We start from the raw sequence: 22220 nt of genomic DNA on the forward strand, positions 1-22220 counted from the left end.
CTTCCCACGAAAGCACTGAGGCCAGCAATGGCTAATGTTCCGTCTGGCATTGACTCCCTGTGAATATCTCTCAGCAATAACAACTGATAGCAGAGCTCAGAGCCTACACATCATCCTCCTGTTTGTACATAAATTCCCTTTAAAAGGATTTCAGCATCCTCACACTGCTTCTTCCCAAGCGTTCAGGCTCTTAAGGCCAAGTCAGCCAGACAGAATGGTGCCACGCAACTACAAACAATGCAGGATAATTTTTTATTACAATACACGGCATGGTTCTTTCTAAAAGCACTGCCAGTAATATGCAGTGTGTAAAAATACACATTCATCATAAAGAGGTTAGATACTAATTCCTGCAGCTTAATTTCTTCTTGAGGGCACCAGCCCATTTTTCAATTAAGACAGGATAATATTATTAATCATAAAAAATTGCTGATGTGTAAAATTGTTTCCTTTCTGGTTAGCATTGGCAGAGAGACATCAGATATGCTACCTCTGAATTAATCTAACTTTGTGGCTGTATCACGCTTTTTGGTGAGGATTCACACTGCTCCCAGCCTCAGCCAGGGGGAAAGGTGTGTCCCTCGGGAAACATGCTGACATGCTGGTAGCAAGGAGCTGATGGATATATATTGTCATGGAAGATACAACACTGTCCACCTGTCCACTGTGAGGCAAAACAGCTGGCATGAACAGGCAGCTCCGTGCCAAGCGGGTGCTATAATGGTCTCTGTTGCCTGAGCATTTCCAGGGCACTGCATTTCAGCAACCCCTGAAGAGAAAGAGGTTTCTACCCTCTCCCTCAATTTTCTGTGCCGAATTTGGTATTATGGGACTCTCTGGTGAGGTCATCAGTGCTTTCTCTTTAATGTTTTTCCTCCTTTCCTCTGCTGCTGAATGGGTTTGCCTAATCTGATCAAAGTAACTGCACATGTTGCCTTCAGATTGCCACCAAAAGCAGAATGGAGGGAAACAACCCAAAGCCCCAAAAATAGTAAGCTGTGAATAACGAAACCCCTCCTTGCCATGTAGTCAGAAAGGGAGACTGCTGGACTGTGACTTGGCAGGATCCAAGAAGATGCTGCAGAGGTGTGGGCATGCCAGCATCCTGCAGAAGGACAGAAGGACAGCAGCTCTCTGCAAAGGCACACCCTGGCACGTGGGCCCCTAACCCTGCCAAACTGGGGGCCTCAGATCGGCCCTGGTGTGAGTGCTCCACTCCACCCAGGCCAGATTATTTCAGGTGGACAGGAAGGGACAGGAACATGCCCTGGTCTTGTTCCTGTAGCAGCCAACCATGACCTCCAGGAGCCCTCCATGGGACACAGAGGCACCCAAGTGAGGAGCAGGGCTGTCCCAGGGCCCTCTGTGCTGGGGTCAGGAAATGAACCTCCAGCAGGTTTGCAGAGGATGATGGAGCTGGAAGGAAAAAGCTGGTTCCTGGCTCCACAAGTGCCTGACGTGTACTTGGGTGGCACAGATCCAGACGAAACGCCTTCTTTCCAGTTGTGTGTCCAACCCTTCTTCCATCTATGGGCAGTTTCCCTTCCACACATCACAAAGTCATATATCCCCTGACTTCTGTTGAGACTTTGCACCCCCTGCTCACAGGACCTCCCAGGAGCAGCTCATGGCAGTAATCTTCTTGGCAGCTCAACCCTTTTCCCATTGCCTGGAGAACTTTTGGCATCACTCCCAACTTGTGTGCCCCTGCCACTCATCTCTTCCCTCCCCGGTCTTGTTTCTCCCCTGTTCTGGAAACTGCATCCTCTGTATTTTTTTCCCTATAGTGACCAATCTTCTCCCAGCAGCAGAATTCTCCTCCTGTTTTTTCCCACACACGATCAACTCCACAACATTATTCCAGTTATCTGTAGCCTTATGTCTTTAGTTTTCTGACATCACCAAATAGTTTCTTATCTGCGGCTGGTATTATTTATATACAGATAAATATAAAAGGCCATCTTCCACCATCTTATCAACTAGTGACTGAAAATAAATCATATAAGGAGAACAGGCCAGACTTTGGGACCACCTCGGGGAATAACCCACCCCACAGCTGTTGCCTCTTGGCAAATACTAGCAAGAAGAGCACATTCACTCTGAAGTCTGAGGAGGCAAATCACATAAACAGAAATGGTTTCAGCCAAAAAAACTCCTTTCTGACAAGAGTCACTGCTATTCGTATGAGTAGGCTCATTAAGATCAGTGAGAACTGGAAAAAACTGCAGGATGGAGTCTTCATGTGTCTTCTGGCTGAGATGTTCAGCTGTATTTTTCCTTGTGAAAAGGAAAACTATCCCTGAACCACAAAAGCAATAAACATAGAAGGATTACTGGTCAGCAACTCAATGGTTACTACTTCCAACAGCCCTATAGTTAGTAAGTACTCTGTGACAGTAATTGTTACAAACAACTGAACCACCAGAGAGATATTTCCATGTTATCTCTACCTATACATACATAAAAATACCAGTTTGTACAAATCCAAAGTATGTGAGGTTAAAGCTAATGGGCAAGCTTTGTTGAATGTCTCAAAAATCAAATTAACTGCAATCAAATTCATGGCACAACTCAGGGTTCATTTCATTACTATCAGAAAATTCAATCTCTGAAATCTTACAATATTAAGCTAAAGCAATGATCTTTCTGTTAAAGTTCTCTCTTTTTTCATTTCAAGGTGAAAAAAAGCTGGCACGCCTGGGGAAGGTGAGGGTGATAATTCCCAGTAGATACTACTGAAAGCTTGGCAAACATTTAATGAATTACCCTTATATAAAGGAAAGGAGAAAAAACCTAAACATCCTTTCAAACACACACTCAAAGACATGTTGCATTACCAATTCTACCTCCTGCATCTGTTTCTACATCATGTCTTTTCCTGCACAAATGCATATAATAGGCATAAACACACATGCATAGGTAGGCATATACATATCTAAATTCAAAATACAAATCCATTAGGGAGCTAGTTAAATCTACTCATTGCTGCAATAACTAATCATATCTCAGTGCTGTATTGCAGACAGGGAAGTCAGAAGTTCATTGCATTAAATTCAGGCATTTTCGTTTTTTTAATGAAGCTGCCTTTTTGGTTTATTTCACAATATGCACTCTTTAACCTTATGGCAAGACCTAACTATAGAATACTCACTGCAATTTCAGACTCCTTTTTTATCCCTCCTCTTCAAGGTTTCCAACTAGGTTTCTCTGCAGGAGTCAAGTGCAGTTTTAATAAGGCAGATGAGGCAGGGCTTCTCAACTGCTTTTGATAGAGGTGAGGTGGTCAGCTCTTTATTGACTTTCTGCAGTACTGCAGCTACAGACCGTACAGACAACCTTGCTTTATGAGCATGCACCAGGCAGAAGGAAATGGGCCTGGAAATTTCCAGCCAGCAGTGTTTGATGCACTGCTTGAAAAGCTGCACAATGTGCATATAAAAAAAAAAAAACTAGGGACAGCCTTTTTTGTTGTTGTTGTTGTTGTTGTTGCTAAACCATCAGGCTGCAGTTGCTACACGTACCTAGGAAAGCCTGCTCAGGAGCCATTTTAAGAATTAGTATGTCTCAGGAAAAGGAAAGAAAACAATGCTGGTTATTTTGTGCACATTAGAGAGTGCTGCATATCAAAGATCATTTTATAAACACTTGGAAAAATCACATGGGAGGTAATAACCCGCTGAATTATTTTACTGTCCTTTTCTTGTGCAGGCAGCACATCCACACTGTACACAGTGCACAGCTGCACTGATATACACACATCCTCACAAGGAGATGTGGAAAAAAGGAAGCAATCACAGGCTGGCATCATGTACTATTAAGGTTTTATTGGTACCAGCATGGAGCAACTGCATCACTAATTAATGAATGCACACAGGCTACACACATCCTTCCAATCAAGTGGCAATAAACCTAGGTAGCCTTCTTTACTCTCACACATACATTACTTGAGCTATTTAACTCACTCCTTGTTTTTCTGGACTGCATATTCCCCTCTTCCCTCACCATCCCACATCTACTCCAAGAAGCCACATCCTTGAATTCTGCTCTGACACAGGGGAGATGAACATCCACAGCCCCATTCAGGAGCTTCCCACACGGTGCCACTCTGGACCAAGATTATAACAGGAGACAGGGTCCAAACTATGCAGACAGGAGGTTTGGAACCCTCCCCTAGAGATGTCTCCACATATGCCAACACAAAAAATAACCACTAAAATCAAGTATGATATCTCTCTGTGCCTCCTTTACTCTCTGCCCACAGGGGATAACGTCCTCCTGCCCCAGGCGAGCACAGTGATGCTGAACAGATCAAAGATAGCAAGAAGGTTCAGACACTTGGGTGATGGCAGCCCTACAAAAGCCAGAGCACACTTTGGTCCCTACAGAAATGTACCCACATAGGGCTGCACACCCCAGCTCACACCCAGCAGCAGCAGCTGCAGAAGTGCCCCTGTCAGGGACTGGCTGAGGGAGCCAGGTCCCACCTCTCGCCGAAGCGCCGCACCTGAGCATCCAGCCCTGCTGTGTGGTGCGCAGCACAATTTCACATCTCTCAGCTAACTGCAAAGCTCCTGGGGATTCTGAAAATAAAGCTATACACACAGAGGGGTTCAAAAACCTTACGGCTACAGTGCTCCCATCAGAGGATACACCCTCCCTGCAAGGAAGACTTAACTATATGCTTAAATTCTACTGACTTCAAGGGACATAAGGATTTGCTTAACTTTCATTATACCAGCCATTCGTTTTACAGTTACCTGGATAATACGTCTTAGCCTTTTCATGTACAGCACTGAGCTCCTTCCACAGTAGGGTATTACTTCTTACACATAAATGGAAGAGCAGGTAGAAATTGAGGCATTTTTATCTGGCTACCTGAAAAACATGGACAATGACGGGCAGATGGTATTGCTGCACACTGCAATGCTACCTGAGTGCTCCTGAATTTTCACGTGTGAGATAAGCATCAGTGGACAGCTACAACAGTCCTTAAAGAAGGGTAAGGAAAGGACAGTAACCAATAGCACAAAACATTTCCATAATGTGTTCTGCATTTTATTTTTAAAAGTGAAGCTACAGGAAACAGACATCCTATGAAATAACAGATGTTAGACTCTCACCATACATACACTGCTTTAATTCAGATGACCTTGCTGAATTAGAAAACTCAGCACGAGACAAATGTCCACTTTCTCTCCTCAATGCCTGTCTTGAGTAGGGAAGGGGTGTGCTGGTGTTTAGTGATCTGTTTCATCCTAGTTCCCCATCTGCAGTTTCCCAAAGTGTGTTCTTACAGCACTTCAGCTGGTTTTTCCAAATCAGATGCTGCTGACATCGTGAATCTCATGAATTTTCTTTGCTGACAGGGATTAGATACTGCTTCACTTTAACCCCCCCAAGTTGGCAGAGGCTGAAGACTGGCCTGGACCTGCTGCCAGTTTGTGCTCAGGCTGTACTCCCAGTAGGCAAGAGATGCTCAGAGCTTCTGGAGAGTCATAAGCAATACATTGATTTAACCAAAATTACATGTCAGTCTCTTTAATGCAAAATTCAAACAGTCAAACAAATAATTATTGCTTTAATTCTAAGGATCTTTTCTTTAATTCTTAAGATCTACATGTGTTCAAAATAATTGAAGAAACAGACTGGCATGGTCTTTCCTTCTTTTGCTAGTGGTAAAGCAGATTATTCCTATCATGTTCTGCAGGGGTGCTGTCAAATGCTGTTTCAGGCTATGGGCCAAAACCTACCCCCAGCCCATGTGCTCAGTTCCCACTGGCATCAATGATATCTCCACCATGGACTGACAGTAGTAAATGGGCAGAGATGTGCTGGCTGCTCAAATAGCATGATCTATGTGCTGAATAATTCATTTTAAACTGTTGCACAGATGTCAAAATGTTATTGCTGATTTCTAGCCAGCAGAATGGGTGTTTCTTCTCCTGATATGAGTGTGTCACTGCCTGTAATGCCAGAGAAGATTTGGGGAATGTCTCAGCCAGACAAAGCCCATACATGGCATGCCTGTGAACATACAATTAAAACCATAATTTAAGGCCACCTTTCATTCTCCTTATTAGGACTCTCCTGCGGATGTACACACCCATTGCCTTCAAAAAGTTTCAAAAAAGCAGCTTAAAACATGACATGGTTACATAGGTTTGAGGGTAGTCTCCAACAATCACCTCAGCCCTTTGGATTTCTGCTTAAGTCCCATGGAAAAACTCTAAGTACAAACAACTCAAAGAGTCACAGATGAGTTTGGATAACAAAACAAAACCAGACAAACAAACAAAAAAAACCCTCTCTGCCTCTGAAAATGGGAACAAATAAATGTATCCTACAGAGTCTGTCAGCCTAGCCATGGAGAAAACTCTATGGTACAAGTCAAAGATCATCCTGCCCTCCAAAATCAAGGAAGAGAAAAGGAGTTTTCCTGTGTTTCTCCTTTCACTAATCCTAGAGCAGTCAATATGGTCCACTCCAACACTGTCCAGGCACTGGCTTTCCCAGCCAGGCAGCCAGGTGGGCTCCAGCTGCTGATGGCCAGCAGCCCCCTCCAGAGTGAGGTGGGAGTCCTCTGTGCAGGTGGGCTGGGGGTGATGGGAGAAGTGGAGGGGAAATGGGAAAGATCCAAGAGAGTCACAGTTTTGAACTGAGATCAGAGACCAGGAATCTCTGACACAAACCAAGCAAGCAAATGCACCCCATGCCAGCCCAGGAGCTTCACGACTAGGGATGTGTCAGCTAAAAAGTGGAATTTTTCATGTTCCTAGATGGGCTTTTTCATGTCTGCTCATCTATGTAGAAACCAACCTAGGCTTAATGAGGTCTAATTTGCTTCAAATCCATAGGTTTCTTTTTAATAATTAACAATCCCCATCACTCAGCAAAGTCATTCCTTACCCATGACTACTTGCTATTAGGAATGAAATTTACTGTGAAATACTGTTAAAAGGTGGAAAGCAAGTGACATAATTCACGTTTTAATTAAAAAATATATATATCACACAAAGCTGGAGCCATAGCAGGAATAATAACTGGATATGCCTAAAACCCCCCCATCCCAACCCCATCCATGCCTACTCTTCCCCATTACCCACTTTATTCTTGTCATGCTATTTGAATTCTTCTAATTGACTTCTCTTACTGGATGCTCTATGCCCAAACTGTATTTCAGCTTTTCGCTCTGCGATTCCAGGAACTAGAGAACGTGTCGGCATCATTACCATGAGCATTACACACCCTCACACAACAAGGGTCCAGGAACTACAATTAACACATTAAGAAATAATAACTGCCAAGGGAGCAACAGAAGATAAACAGCATGGAGCTGATGGAGCAAGAATTCTGCTTGGGGAAGGGCTGTCTCTTGGGTAACAGGCAAGGGAGAGGAATTGAAGCGCTGTGCAGCACTGCCCATTTACCAGAGAAAACCCCAAAACCAGTTGAGCTGTTCACACATTAATTTCTTGAAATTTAATTTCAGTAAAAGTATTGCTGGCTTTAAACTACATTTCAAAGGAATCTGAAGGCTCCTGTTCTCGAAGAAATAATAATCATGTCCTGTTCCAAAGTCTAAAATTGGTATATGTTTCTTGGTATTTGAAAACCTGCCCTGAAGTGCTGTGGGTTTGTCATTTTCTTGTTCTTTTTCAGTAGCAGCGAGAAATACTTATTTCTTTTACCCATACATTAAGATATACTGATTAAAAAAAATAAAAACAACTTTTTCCTTCTTGTCAATATCTATTTTTATGATTGCATTTTTTTTTTTGGTTGGTTGGTTGGTTTGTTTGGGGTTTTCAAAAATAAATTTAAATAATTTAATTATTTTCCCAGTTTTCCCAAATTTTTTAATGAAAAAAAAAAAAAATAAATTGGATTCCAGAGTCTTTTATTTAAAGCTTCCACTCTGAGAATGTTTTGTGTGAGTAATCCTGCAGAAGCTGCACAACAAAAGCCTGCAAGAGCATGCCAACCATTTGGATGCCTATCTATCTTCACCATTGTAACCAACAGAAATCATGGAGCACGCTGCTCCCTTTGGGCATCAGTCTTGACTTCAGCTATTGCTTTCAGGTGGACCAGCCAGAGGCCTTAATACTTTTCAGTGAGATTGGGGGCCGAAGAAACACGATGGCACAGGCAAGGTTTATGAAATGCTTTGTCTCACGTCTCTCTCACCTTGAGGCTGCACAGCCACAGAAAACCCAACAAAAACATCGCCAGTAAAATAACAGCCTTTCCTACATTCACCCAAATCCCTGTGCAGGAAAAGGGAGGCAGAAGAGGCACAGACACAGGATTAGCAGCTCTGCTCAAGCCCACCTTCTGGGAGGGAAGGGCGCGCCCCTCGCAGCGGGCGATGCCTGTGACCCACGTGGGATTTGTGACAGGCATGATCCCCCCGCTGCCCCCACGCACGGCTCATCAGTCAGCCCAGACATTTCAGCAAATCACATGGCACTTTGTAAAAACACAATTGTTTTTATTTTCCAATTTTCCGTGTTTTGTGTAGAGTGCTGCTGTGTTCAAGCGAAGTGAATAAAAGCATAAACAGCAAGCACCATCTGGAGAACATTCTTCCAGCATGCTGAGAAATAGCAGCCGCCTGTGTGCTACCTGCTATAAATAAATGTCATTAAAAAATGTCAAAAAAATTGTTTGTTCCTATTTGATGGAACTCTAGCCAGATAAAATTTTCCTTAACCCTGTCTTCAGGTACCCACCACCTTCACAGAAAAAAGCTGCAAACAGATGTAGATATTTGTCTGTCTTTCCTGTATGTTAATATGGGTATTACTAACAGAGTAGCAGCCCTACACATTACTCTAATAACAGCAACAGAGATTGCAACTTAAGCATAACATGTGAACAAAGCACTGAAAATCCAAATGCTTTTTAAACTGTACCAGGTTCACAATAGGGAGATATCTCTCAGCCCACTAGCAAGAGAACAGGCAAAATTATTCATTGTCCAAACTGATAGTGTATCAGTTTGGAGGGGAAAAAAAGAAATACCAGAAAGTCTGTAATTTATTTTCAGTCTACACAAAGCCACATCTCCCTCTCTGCTGACAAAATACAGACCAAGCTGGCTGTGGGGCTGTGATGAGGCTCTGCAAAGGGTCGGAGTTTGCTGTGTTTGTTTAATCACTGCAATTAGAGCTATGCAAATAATGGAGTTGTTTGCTATAGTGGCAAGGCTGGGGTAAAAAAAATTAAAAAGAAATATTTGGGTTGAGCAATTTAAAAACAATTTTGGTAAAATGAAATAATAAAACTGTCTAGTTTGTTCTACTCAGATTCAACTCAGAATCCATTCAGTTTGAAATGAAAAATACATTTTCACTCTGGAACAAAGCATATGAGCAATTCTCATTTTTCCTTCTTTTTTTTTTTGGCTTGTCAGACAAACATTTTCAGCACCTAGGAAGGGATGCTTAGGAGAGCTTGCTGCTTCTTGGAGAGGGAGGAGAAGATTTGACTATCCCTCATCCCAGCCTTGAACATACCTCATGCTGTTGTGCAGGGGCAGGGCTGAGTGCTGTATCTTCCCCCCTTGAGGAAGCTGCTGCCAGCCCTTCCCTTCCCCCTTGCTCTGCTCTGGGCAGCTGCCTTGCCCAGGGAGCCCAAGGGTGGCAGGCAGATGTGGGTATGGGAACAGCAGCACTGCCTTTTCTTGGTTACACATGGCTCAGCTGGACTGGGTGACTCTCCCCAGAGCGACACAGCCCTCGTGGCCCATGTGAGGCTGGGGTGTGCTCCGGGATTTGGCATGGGGCTGACACTGGACACAGTCTGAAGCCTCCCTGATGAGCCACAGGCCACCAGTGGGAAGAAGAATTTGAAGAAATTTTAGTGGTTTTCTCCCTTGTTTTAAACCCCCTTATACTGGCAGATGTCATGAAGTAAGAGGAATGAATCTATCTTGTTCAAATCCATCCAGAAACAAGGCTGGGTCCCTTTCACGACAGAGTGGCTGAGATTCCTGAGGCACAGGACAGATCACCAACACAGCCACCCACTATCATTTAAGGCCCAGAGTGGAAATGATGGACATAAGCCAGATCAGGTCCTTCCCTCAAGCTATAGTCTGTCCAAACTCAAAGTTGTTTTACACTGGTGTGGTCGCAGAGTCCTTGCTTTTGGCTGGGACTGTCCACCATTCCCACTGGAAGCAAAGGCATCATTCCCACTGTATTTTATTCTCTGCTTTCACTGGGACTCAATGTGCAAGCAACTGCACAAATAGGGATGAGGGTCCAGTCCTTTCCCTGATGAAATCACCATCTCAAACATAGCAAGGGCAGGAAATGATAACATGGTTAGAGTTCTCATAAGCCATGTTTTCCTAATATTTATATTTTAGCTACTTTTATTTACAAAGTCCACTCATACTAGTTAAATTATAGACTTTGGAAAAGAATACAAAAGATGTCTGGAAGTGAATACATTGGACTACTGATTTTGTTAGGATAATAATGATGATTATCATGATTAACCAGCCTTGATGAGTAGATTTTACCAGACCAGGTGTGGAGAGAAGGCAGGTGGTGGGAACATAGCTGTCTGTCCATGCGTGCTCACATGCGTGCGTGCATCGTGTGTATGGGGGGGAGGCTTGTTCTTTGTTTTGTTTTTGCCTTTGGTCAAATTCAAACAATGTGCAGTAACAAGAAGTAAATGTCATTTTCCTCCCATCTATCTTAATTTGGCATCCATTTTAAAGCTTACCTTTGACCTTTTAAAATGTTAATACACTTAAGCAGATATAAAAAACACAAAGCTCCTGGAGAAATTAATCACAGCCATATCATGATGCTGGTCTAAAAATGTAACATCAGTTGTTTTCCTCTTTAAAAAAACATTTGTCCAATGCAGCAGCAGTAACTATGCTACAATTACCTATTATTTCCTTTTCAAACAAATAACCACATTAAATGCTAGAGCAAAACCCTTTCAGCATAACCAGCACAATCTACTATGAATCTGTTTTGTTGAGTAACTGCCTAGAATCACAGCAAGAGTCCTGAAAAGGACCTTGAGAAGTGTCCTAATCCATCCTTCAGCCCCAGGCAGGGCCAGCTAAATCTAAACCCTTCTTGACAGGAAACCTTATTTGGATTTCCTTTAAGTAGCAGCCTTAAATAGAACTGGGGAAAATTGCACCATTCAAAAGATATTATATATATATACATGAAAATAATATTTATATGAGTATTACGTATACAAATAAGAAAATACAAAGAGACAGCCATGATCTAAATGATAAGTCTCCCTCCTCTGACCACTTTATACCTTCTAACCAAAGAGTTCAAAACAGGAAACTCTAATAAAAACACCTCCTTCCTTTTTAAAAATAAAAGGCTACTCAGTTGAGAACCTCAGCTCCTTGGAAATGCAGGGGCACCTCTTCTCAAGAAAATGAGAATTATCAGGTCCCATTCATGGCATTCATGGCATCCATGGCACTCATGGCATCCAACTGATGGCTATCCCCATCAATTTAATATCCACCTTTAGAGGACAGAAAGGTATGGGGACAGCCAAAATGCATACTAAAAGAGAAGTGATGATTTCATAGCTAAACACAGCTGTTACACAAGCATCAAAAAAACCCATCAGTTAGGGACCTAAACATCAAACCCAAACCGCAGGCAGGTGCATTTCCTCAGTGAGCAGGGAAGTAAACTCCTTGTGTCTTTTTTCTTTCACCTACCAACATTACTTTGGTTGTAGTGCAACTGGAGCATGGTCAAGCAGTTTTCTGCCAAATGACAGAAGCTCAGGCACAAGGGTGTGGGGAGATGTGAGATACTGACCTTGGCACCACCAGTCCCGTGGAGAGAACGACATCCCTTGATGTATCCTGCACACACAGTGCAGCAGAGCTCTAACACAGAGCCCAGTTTCTTCTGTCACAGAAATTCTGTGAATCCCCCCTAAGCATACATGGCTTCTACAGACATGAAAAGGCAAGAGGTAACTCCATTCATCCCCCAGGGACCAGAGATGAATTAAAAGCATGTCACACAGGAACAGAAAGGCTTTTCTGTGTGCTCCTTTTAGGATCTGCTTATATGTTCCTACTTCCTTCTGGCCTCCCCTCAGCATCCCACAGCCTGCAGAGCAAACTCTGGCTATGTCAGAAGTCCTCTTCCTTCACCTTTCTGCAGGGCAGACCTCTGGGAGCTGCCTCTGATCTCCAGTCCCATCACCAAGGCTGGAGATGAAGGCATCTTTTATTCACACAGTGATGCCTGACTTCTTGGTTAAGAAAATCCTGATTAAAAAACAATGTGTTGCCCTTCCTGTTTGCTTTGCAGTGGCCTTGTGTAGAGCCAGCTCTACAGCAAGTGATCCATCACCAACAACCAGAAAGATGTGTATCATGCAAATACAAAAATACTTCACATTTCATTTTATTTTCTGTGTCTTCCATTCTCATTGGCCATCTATTCCAATGCTCCTCACTATCTTTTATTTAACCTAATTATTATAGATATGTATGGAACACCTAATAGTTTTCTTTTAACCAAGGACCATTTTGTGCAATACTGCCACATAAGCTTCAAAGACAATCAAACTTAAAAGAAAATAAACACAGAAAATTCACATTTCCTACTTTGTCACTCCTAACCCTTTGTTTCTTGATTTTTTTGCTTACATGCTTTTGTCACACTGTTTGTGAACAGTTTATTCACCATATTCTGATAATCACAGACTAGAACTTCAGTAACACTCCTCTAGTTAATTAATTTATTCACTAAGCACAGATTTATAACAGATAAGCTACAAAAAGTTGCTATTGTCTGAGCCAGTCACCAAGTAACTAACTTAGCCATTCAGGCAGGGAGAAGTTTTCTTCTCTGAAAGGTGACAAGTAGCTATGTAATGACTTCTATTATTTTCTCAATAAACTCAGAGAAAATAGGACATTGCAGCTAGAAAAACACAGAAAGAGAAATTAGCTGCTACTGTCATTAAGGATTCAGAGACTGATAAAGAACAGTTGGTGCAATGCAGCTGGAGAGGCTTTTCGGAGTAAAGTGATTATTCTCTGGCCATTAACAAATTATTTTTTCCTGGACTGAAAGACCTGCACTCCTCCAAATAACCTGGCTTTGCTATAAGGAGCACACTGACTGCCAGGGCAGGCAAGAGCCATTGCCCTCTTGGCTCTCCTGCTGGCCACTACACTTCCATCTCTTTGTTTCCATGCCACAGGAAAAGTGCAGAATAATTAAAAGGTTGAAGCACATGCAGACATTGGAAGAGAGACTGGTTTTCAAAATTAGCCTGACCAAATGAATTTGGAGCTGCACCCAGAATGTTCAGGGACCTGCCCTGAGCAGCCCCATTGAAGCTTAGTGAGGTGTCACAGCAAACTTCCCTCACCCCTCTTGTCAATCAGAGCTCACCCCCAGCCATCAGCTCAAAGATAACACAATGATAAGGCATTTGGGGACACAGTCAGTCAGTCCTGGCGCTTGTTCTCATGTCCCTGTGCCTGCCATCAGGGAGGTTGGGGAAACCCAAAACTACACCCAGCTTGTCCTCCAAGTCAACAGCAGTTCCCTTCCTTATGCTATAGTGGCTGCTCTCTAGCCACTGTGAAGAGAGTGGGAACAATACACAGACCTGGAAGCTACTAAGCTGAGGGATACCTTTTTTCCGAAGAGGGTGGAGGAAACAGGAGACCTACCCCAGGCTCTTTGTTAAATTCCTGAGAACATTTAGCCCTCTGATATATTAAAGAAGTATTTCCAAACAACTCCATACAACTGCATAAATTGAGATCAGTGATGAGTGGTGTCCCTCAGAGGTCCATACTGGGACTGGTATCCTTTAATAACTTCATCAGTGACACAAACAGTAGGATCAAGGGCACCCTCCACTCCTGTGACACCCTGCCTGGAATACTGCATCCAGCTCTGGGGTCCTCAGCATGGGAAAGACACGGGATGTTGGAGCAGGTCCAGAGGAGGACCATGAAGATGATCTGAGGGTTGGAGCACCTCTCCTATGAGGACTGAGAGAGCTGGGGCTGTTCATTCTGGAGAAGAGGAGGCTCCAGGAAAACCTTACAGCATCATCCAACATCTAACGAGGACCGACAGGACAGACAGGGAGAGACTACAAGGACCACATCTTAGTAGGGCCTGTTGCAACAGGACAAGGGGTAATGGTTTTAAACGTAAGAAAGAATTTTTTTTTACTTGGAGGATGAGGAGACACTGCAATAGGTTGTCCAGAGAGATGAAAAATGTCCCATGCCTGAAAACATTCCAAGTCAGGTTGGACAGGGCTCTGAGCAACCTAATCTAGTTGAAGAAGTCCCCGCTTCCAGCAGGGGGGTTGGACTAGATGACCTATAATGTCCCTTCTAATCCAACTATTCTATGATTCTTTTAACTAGGAAATATAAAAGGATGCTGGAAACAGGCCCTACTCAGAGGGGAATCCAGTCACTCACACCCAAAGCCAGCAACTGAGTGTGGAGCTGCAGCTGACACAAGGGTCCTCAGGACACCCAGGCACCCACAGGACTGGCAAAATCCTACAGATGTGACCCCGCAAACTCACCTCACCCATGTTACAGCACTGCTCTGTACACTAAAGGACAGCACGGATAGAACTGGGTGGGGGTGGGAAGAAAGGAAAGCCAGAACTAACAAGCAACATTAAATCACCCAGCAGAGCAGCTCCTCCACAGAATGGCCTATTTACAGAGTAGCTCAGTGCCCTGGGAGGGATGGGCAATATTGCAAAGCCAGGAAAGGAAATTCCCTAAGAGAACTGCGACAGGCTAACAAAAATCCCTGCAGTCTAGGACTTCTCATACAGCCACCTCTTTTTTGAAATCTAGAGTCTGCTGGGAGGATTTAGGCCTATGGCTTTGAACCTAAGATAAGGAAAACTTTTTCATCCTGAAAACAGCCTGTGACAGTCAAGCAATGCTGGGAAGTGTTTCACTGTATTGCTATTCTGTAGATACTGTTTCTGGAGGCAGGACCCAGCACAGCCTGATCTCAAAACAAAGCCATCCATGGCTAGCGCCACACATCACCAACCATCTCCTTCCTCTCAAAATAAAATAAAATAAAATAAGAGCAAGTACCCCCATAAATCATTCATCCATCCATCCCAGTTTCACAACAAGAATATTTGTCAGCTCCCATTTTACGTCCCTTTTTCTGGCTGCCTGTTCTACAAAGCCACCATTTCAGCTGTCTGTGCATACAGACCAGCAGGCACACAGCACCACAACAGCTCCCACAGTCCTATCCTCCTGCCTCTGGAGAGGATGGCCATCTCTCTTCCACAAACCCTCACCTGCAATGCCATAGATTTTTCAGGGGATTTTTAAAAATATCTTTTTTTATCAGTAGCTCTGGGGCACCCATCAGAGGTACTCAGCTACTGTAACAATCACATGATTTATGTAAAAGTAATTGGGGTTAAACTATCTGCCACATCAAACTCTTCACATTTGGCCCCATCTTTAGGACCTAGAAACATCTGAAATAAATAAAGCCATGTGTCATTTAACAGGGTCTGGGCTTAATTAGGATCATTCTGGATTTTATGGGAAAACCTTGTCCTGCCAGCTTTACATAGCTAGTCTACCACTTGCAAGGTTATCTGCTTTTTTTTTTTTTTTTTCATTTACTACCTACATCAAAATATTTTTCCACACAGCTTTTCTTTTTCCTTTTTTTTTTTTTCATCCTCCAACCAGCCGGATGACAACCACTCCTTATCTTTGGCTGTCTTCCATGCTAAAATAAGAATGCCGTTGTTACGCGAGGGAGCTGCACCCTGCCACCTCCGTTCCCTCCCGAGCAGCACGCAGCTGGCTGTGCAGGAATGCCCGAGGTCCCATTTTCTGGCCATTTTTCTGTGACATTGTTGCAATTTACCCTTTAGCTATAATTTCTATTTCTAAATCACGCCAGGCCCCTCGCGTCACGGGTTTTGTGGCCTCGAGTGACAGTCTGTGTCCTGAAGAGCTGGTGACCCTCAGCCCATCTCCACTGCCTGGCATCTCCACTTGCTCCCCTGGCTTGACCAAGGCTCGCCGACACGAGGGCCAGCACACAGCCAAACACAGCTCCAGTCAGCAGCAGGGAATGACTGGATTAGGAGAGGGGAAGGATTAGAGGCTGATGAGTTGCTGTTACGAGGCTGCTACGTCTGTAGGATTGGCTCCAGCAGCAGTATTTGAATGTCAAACCGTATCCGCCCGGAACAGAGGGGTACCACCTACACTGGGTTTCAGACTGCTGTGTGCAAGGCTGCTGCTGGAATGGAAGGGGTTTGAGGTCTGAACAGGCAGCCCTGTACAGATGAGACCTTGGCAGGTCAGGCAGAGATGAGGAGAGAGGGAAACATGAAATGATTTGCCCACAGCTACACTGGCAGTTTGTGTCAGAGGCAGAAACGGGAGCCAGATTTTAAAAAAAAATAAATTAGTTCCTCATACAAGAGATGAGCCAGCAGCCTTTGTTACATCTAAATGCATTTTTTCCCCTGTAATTCGTACTGCTGCAGGCTCTGCACAGTGAACTCATGCATCCTGAAGTTGTGGAGTGCTCAGTGTGACCTGCTGATTGCACATGCCAAGCCCCTTGCTACACGACAAGCTCCATTCTCCAGCCCATGTCTACAATGCAGTCGGTGAATGTTGCAAAAGCTTAACATGTGCTTTTTTTTTTTTTTTTTTTTTTTTTTTTTTTTTTTTTTTTTTTTTGCAAAACCCACCACTGAGGTGATTTCCAGTCTGACCCAGATAGCTCTGGCTATTGGATCACCTCCAGAATTTAATGTATACACAAGAACTCAGCAGCACTCTCCCGTCAGCTCAAACAGTTATCCCCTCTTCAAATTTGGCTTTGGTCATCTCTGAAGGTGAAAGAGACTTCAGCTTCTCCCTACTGGAGCTCCTCACAGAAATACTATAAAATTCATCAGAGATGCCAAGGACAAAATAGTGAGGATGCATTAATTGATCAGGCTGCTCCAGCAGAGTGGTGCAGGAAACCACCCTGCCCACCACCAGCCTCCTCTGCGAGTTACTGTAGTTACATCTGATTAACCGGGGCCACTCACAGCGTCATCAAATGGAAGGAAAGGCTTTTCAAATTTACATACTAAAAAAAACCGGAGGTGTGCTGATTTCTGTCCTAAGGAGTGTTTCAGACATAACATTAGCAATCAGTATCGTATTTGTGAGGAAATCTTTACTCTGAATGCTAAGCCGATTTGCTAATGATAAATGACATGAAAGGTTACTTAGGAAAAAGAAGAATATTTCCTCATCAAGTTTAAATGGAAAATACCTGAAGAATTAATGGGCAACCAGATACTCTTTCCTCTTTAACAATACATCCCCATTAGACAATATATATACTTTGAATCTTGCATTTGAATTTCTTTTTAGAAAAACAGTTCTAGTGGAGAACATGCAAGAAAACTACCACCAACAGCGGTAAATAACCCAAAGCCGAACTAATCTCTCAAAAACGAGGCGTGTTGGGGGCGAAATGAGAGAAGGAGAATAACTGCCCTGCAACTCCTCCTGCCCGGGGCTCTTGCACCCTGCAGCATCCCCCCCCCCTGCCCGAGGGATGCAGAACTTCTGGAGCGCGACACTCCACCCGGCACCCGCCGCCACGTACACCCAGCCCGCCCGGCGACAGCCTCGGCCAGGAAAAGCCACTGGGGAGGCGCAGGTGACAGTCCATCCGCCTGGCACACCTCGCCGGGCCACAGAGGGGGGATTTCTGCCCCAACTCCGGAAGGGTAAATTCTCCTCCTGCTCCTCGCCCGCGACTCGGCTGCGCCGGGGACCCCGAACCATCCCCTTACCGCCCATCTTGAGATCCGCCCTGCGCGTTTCCAGTCTCGCCGGGCAGGGCGCGTTGCGGGCGCCGCCGCCGTGGCCGCGCCAGCCAAGGGGGCGATGCGATACCGCCGCGCACCCAGGGGCGCGATCCTGGAGAAGTTGCGCAGGCAGGAGGAGGAGGAGGCAGGGCGGGGATGGGGTGGGTGGCTCTGCCCGTGCGGTCACGGTCTCGCCCGGTCCCTCTCCCCGCCGCAGCCGCACGCCGGGACACCCCGCACAAAGCCGCCGCCGCCGCCGCCGGGATCTCGCCGCGCCCGCTCGGCGCCACAGGAACAATAGTCACGGGCCGAAGCGGGACCGCGGGGCCGCCGCCCTCCCCACGGCAGCGCAGCGCCCGGCGCCGCTGGGAGGAGGCTCGGGAGGCTGCGATTCCCGCAGAACGCCGCCGCCCCGGCCAACCTGTCACCGCTGCCCGCCCCGGGCTGTGGGTGCGCACCCGCGCCGCGGCACCTACCTCCGCTGCCCCTAGCTGGGCTCCATCGGGCCGCAGCCGCCGCCCGCTCTGACAAGCGCGGCCGCCGCCGCCGGGGACGCGCCGCCCTGCCCTGCCCTGCCCGGTACCGCGTCCCGCTCTCCCCCCGGGCGGGCCGGGCTGGGCTGGGCGGGACCAGAGCGGGGGCGGGACCGGCACAACCTGCGCCCCGCCCGCCGCACCGCCCCCGACCCGCCCCGACCCGCGGGGATGGGATGGGGATGGGGATGGGATGGGGATAGGGATGGGGATGGGGATGGGATGGGGATGGGGATGGGGATGGGATGGGGATGGGGATGGGGATGGGGATAGGGATGGGGATGGGGATGGGATGGGGATGGGGATGGGGATGGGATGGGGATGGGGATGGGGATGGGGATGGGGATGGGGATGGGATGGGGATGGGATGGGGATGGGGATGGGGATGGGGATGGGGATGGGGATGGGGATGGGGATGGGGATGGGGATGGGGATGGGGATGGGGATAAGGATGGGGACGGGGATGGGGATGAGGAGCCCCTGGTCCCGCCGAGCCCCGCCGGGAGCCGCCCGGGCCGCCGGGAGGATGCTGCGGCGGGCAGCGCCAGCCTTCTCCGTAAATCCCATGGGGTATTTGATCCCTGCTCGCTTGAAGTTTTGACCTTGTCTCCTCTGCGTCTATCTGGGATTGACCACCATTCTGACTTCCTGTTTTGCTTTATTCCCCTTCCACCTCTTTGCCCTTTTTAATTCCTCCTCCCGCCCGCCCCCGCCCGTCTTTTTCATCCTCGCTGTCCCTTGTCCCCGTTTTCCCATCAGACGCTGAATATCCCAAGCCCCTTGACCTCAGTCTCTGGGCTTTAAAACGGTTTTGTCAAGGGCAAAAGAGTTTTTTGTAGGTTTCAAATCGCTATTAAGTGTCGCCAGCAGCTTATTGGAAGGTGCGGTGCATTAAACTAAATCCATGGCTAGTATTACATAATGTGCCCTCGAATGTACATAAAAGATGATTGTAATTCCATCTGGATTTCTGTTGATATTAGCAAACCGCTCAAGATTTCCTCTTGCGGTTTAATGGGCTTTTCAAAACCTTTGACTGGTGCCGGATCAAACAGATTATGATTTAAGAAAGGGTAAAGCACGCACACTCATGACATCGTAGGAATTAGTGAAAGAAGGAAAAAAACCCCAACTTAGTAGGTCATCTGCCTAATCCATCTTCCAAAAGAGAGTAGGAATGTCCCCTATACAATAATTTATGGGCATTTGTCTAGTTTTCTTTCAAATGCTCCAAATATGTGGCTTCCTCATTGCCCATAGGAATTTAGGTCAAACTGCCTGAGAGGAAATTTCATAGCATCTTGGGATTTAAAATCCACTACTGTTATTCCAAAGTGGTTTGTTTGTTGTTGTTGTTTTCCCCCAGACAGCATAACTGTACAGTTGATCATTTATTTCTTGCCCATCATCAGGGAAGGATTTTGGCCATCACTTTCCCTAGGTTGAGAGCCCAGGGACATGCACATCTGAGAAAATGTCAGCTTCATGCTCAGTGTGGCCAAAAGAGTGACTCAAATGTCAGGACTTGTTAGGAGAGCAACGAAGAGGAAAAGACTTTACACTGGAAAATATGTGCTGGACCTGTGCTCTGAATGCTGCTGGAATTCTGGTCTCACCTTCTCAAAAAGGGCATAGTAGACCTGGAAAAGATTTGGAGGAGACTAGCAGTGATAATCCATGGCTTGAAAGGGTTTTCTAGTTAGGTGCATGCACACTGGCAAGAGGCACCAGAAGGGAGATGTGACAAAAGTTCCTCAAATCTCGAGCAGCATGGAGAGGGTGAGCAGGGACTGGTGGCTTTGGCTTCCAGCACAAAAAGGAGAGGCCATTAACAGACCCCCTGACTGTACAGAGGTGATTCTTGATGCAAACACAGCTGTGGAGCCCTCTGCCATCTGACAGCAGGCAGTTGATGTCATTTTGAGGGAAAAATGAATGAATTAACAGGAGAGAAATCCACAGAGAGCAACCAAATCACAGCTTGCTCAGAAAGGTCCCTCCATGACAAATGGCTCATGGCTGGGCTTGCTGTGTTTTTGCCCTTTCCCCTTGGTGTATGTTGATAGTCAGCGGTCACCTGCCAGCAATGAATGCACCTCTCAGATTTAATGTCACACCTGTGTTAATTTTGTGCTGTCCACAGCTTTCCTAATGCCCTTACTGCATAGATTTGAGTAGTAAAAGGGATGAGGGGCTTTCAGTGGGAGAATGTCACTGCTGTACCAACATGTGGCATATCATGGAAGTTGGAATCATCAAAACACACTGAAAAAACATCATTATGCGTTGAGTCACTGAAGAGAGAGAGCACTGGTTGCAAAGAAGTTTCTGTCACTCTTCTAAAATGTGACAGAAATAATCAAATCTAGCTGTGGCCCGGGGACAGTGACCTTAATTTAAAATCAATCAAAAATCCCTCTCTCAATGGCAGCTGATTGTCCCATTTGCTTTCAGACTGATGCCCTCCCAGGCCTGCCATTGTCAGTGCTGTTACACAAGTGGGTAAGCATTGTGTTGTCTCCTTGTCTTCCCTCCTCTTCCATGTCTTTGAAGCTGGGATAGCATGGTCTTAAACTTCTTTGTGTTTCTGGCAGAAGAATTGCTTCTGTGCATTAATTTATAAATCTGTACATGTATGCCTCAGTATGGCTGCTTTATCCATGCAGCTTCTCCAGAAATCTGCCAGTTCCATATTGTATCTTGGTACAAAAAACCAGCTCTAGTGAGGTGGGTTGCCACACAGGAGGCAAACTACAGCAAGAATGAAAATGAGGGAGCCCAAACTATATATGCGAATGACCTTGGTCAAGTGACTCATGGTCATATCTTTTATGGGACTGATCCCATAGACTGTTTCCACACTGTTTGTGCAGGATCATGTATTCACGTAGATCAGGACAGTCATCATTTGCTTGTGATGTTGTTCCACCTTCCCCTAAATCCCGGCACGAATTCACGTATGCAGCACTCCTCAGCTCCCATACCAACTGTGTTCTAAAGTTGGATGTCTAAGGTAACTCTGTAGAGAGGATCTGCATGAACCTGGTGCATTGTCTGTGCTGATAAACGTGACACTTTTCCTTTTGACAAGCATGTAAAGCAATCAGCAGTGTCGTTCATCTCACCCTATCACTTGATCACATAGAAACTCTTTGATCTCAGGATAGTACTATGCAGTAGCAAAATTAACACTGCTAGGTGTGATTACTAACATAGTAATCCAGGATGCCTTGCAAGCTTTAAATTTTGCATAGGCAGCCACACTGCAAATGCTGGGTGGGAAGAACTGACAGATGAGTGCACACACTCTGTCTGTTGGGAGCATTCAGAGCCCAGCAAGAGCCCTCACTGCACCTAAAATGGGGGTTCTGAGCAGATGCAAGATTCATCATGACAGAAGTAATTTTCAGGTTTTCCTCTCATAATATATAGGCAGAAGTAAGCCTGTGGCAAGTCCAAATTGAGTACTGAGCAGCTTTTAAATTGTTTAAGGCATTATCTATTATAAGGAAGTTTATAAAGCTCCATCTCCATTATTTCAGTTTTCACAAGGTCATAATCCACTTGACCCTCGTGGTTTATTTCATCACTATTGTCCCTCAGAGGAATTATAACCTTTACCATTACCACTCGCTAAATATATCACGAGGTTTTAGTGATAATGTTGTAAATCATCAAGCTCAGCTTTGTTGCTTGTAATGTGACCATAGTATATACTGGTTTTTTGATGCAGTGATTGTCAGCCTGATCTAGTTATATTTCTTTAGTTATTTTATAATGGGAGGAACACTTTCT

At 45.4% G+C, this 22220-nt stretch overlaps 1 protein-coding gene across 2 annotated transcripts in view; it reads right to left on the reverse strand.

Moving 5' to 3' along the window:
- Positions 1 to 18407, reverse strand: part of RAI2 (retinoic acid induced 2) — a 44053-nt gene extending 25646 nt beyond the window's left edge. The window contains exon 1 of one of the 2 annotated variants that reach the window (XM_083855790.1): positions 18369 to 18407. The gene's annotated coding sequence lies outside the window, so the exon portion shown is untranslated. Of the gene's footprint in view, positions 1 to 17877; positions 17892 to 18368 lie in introns of those variants that run through there. The other variant, XM_083855791.1, reaches the window with a different exon arrangement.
- Between the last annotated feature and the right edge of the window lie 3813 nt (positions 18408 to 22220).

Source organism: Zosterops lateralis (assembly GCF_965231275.1).
Source record: "Zosterops lateralis genome assembly, chromosome: 2".
Lineage (NCBI taxonomy): Eukaryota > Metazoa > Chordata > Aves > Passeriformes > Zosteropidae > Zosterops > Zosterops lateralis.